Genomic DNA, 1,269 nt, shown 5'->3' with positions numbered 1-1,269 from the left:
TGTTTCTAATCCTACTTGATGTTGAGTAAAAGGAGTTTTTCTGAAGATCAACCACACATAAAATGTATGATGTATGCACCACAATCTTCTCTGTGCTTTTAAAAAGATTTTGTTTTGACTGCTAATATGACAGATACATGAATTCTTCACAAATATGCAAAAACTAGCTTGGCCAGCTTTATGACTGGACGCTACTCTGACTCACTGCATCATCTTTTTTTGGCTTGGCTTTTAACCCAGACTAGAAATATTAATTTTATTTGATTTTTATTGTCCTTTCGATGTTCATGTTCAGCTCTGAGTCTGGAGAGTCTGGTCAGTGATTTTGAGTGTGGAGTAGATTTGGTCCTGGTCTCTGGTGGCTCCATTAAGGTTCTGGTAGTTTGAGGCTTTACATGTAGAAACTGGACTAAAGTCCTTAAAGTGCACTTTCTAAAAAACAGACAAATATTCATTATTAATTATACAATCTGAATCTTTTCTAGAACATTTACACAGAGGCTGAAAGCAGCTTCATTTCATCCATTTAGAGAATTGTGGCAGCAACACTGAAGATGATCTGCAGTTAAGGACAGCAGATGATCTCTGGCATCCTACGTACTCGAGACACGGAGGAGACAACTTCATCGGTGTTACTACAGGAGGCGTTGCTGGGAGAGACACGGGCCTTGTTAAGAAAACTCAGTGCACTATGGGTGAGTTTGTTTGAGTTGTCTGTCGCCTGAAAAGAGAGAAAAGAAGCCAATGAACAGAAGTCAGTGTAGGAGAAATCTGCTCTCTTTCTAGTCCCTGTCAGGACTCTTGCTGCAGCATTTTGGATCAGCTGAAGGCTTTTCAGGGAGTTTTTAGGACTTCCTGATAATAATGTATTACAGTCGTCCAGCCTGGAAGTAATAAATGCATGAACTTGTTTTTCAGCGTCACTCTGAGACAGGATATTTCTAATGTGTGTGTGCATGCGTGCATATGTGTGAAAGCCCTGAAACCAAACATTCAAACAATGGTTAACACACTAGTGTTGATCACACCAGGCAGTGTGGACAGTTGTCCTGACAGAACATCTGGACCCCCATCAAGATCACCTGAATCACAACAATTCAAACATCATAGAAAACAAAGAGGGTTGATGAGTTGATGAGAAATCATGAGACCCAGTTGGTTCCAAAAGTAGCCAAGACCAAGAAGCCGAGAACAGCAGTGTGCTGTGTGAGAAACATGGATGAAAGTCTGCACCAGTGTCCAGAGCCTCCCACTACCACCACCAGCAGC

The 1,269-nt window shown here is 41.4% G+C and overlaps 1 long non-coding RNA gene across 1 annotated transcript in view; it reads right to left on the bottom strand.

The window, feature by feature from the left end:
- Positions 1 to 19: 19 nt before the first annotated feature.
- Positions 20 to 1,269, bottom strand: part of LOC102200013 (uncharacterized) — a 2,716-nt gene continuing 1,466 nt past the window's right edge. The window contains exons 3-4 of the long non-coding RNA XR_312514.1: positions 602 to 721; positions 20 to 432 (exon numbers count right to left, since the gene is read on the bottom strand). This is a non-coding gene — a long non-coding RNA (uncharacterized LOC102200013). The remainder of the gene's footprint in view (positions 433 to 601; positions 722 to 1,269) is intronic.

This window comes from Pundamilia nyererei, unplaced genomic scaffold (assembly GCF_000239375.1).
Source record: "Pundamilia nyererei isolate P.nyererei 1_Seehausen unplaced genomic scaffold, PunNye1.0 scaffold01251, whole genome shotgun sequence".
NCBI classification, from domain to species: domain Eukaryota; kingdom Metazoa; phylum Chordata; class Actinopteri; order Cichliformes; family Cichlidae; genus Pundamilia; species Pundamilia nyererei.
This window is presented reverse-complemented; position numbering and strand designations above follow the sequence as displayed.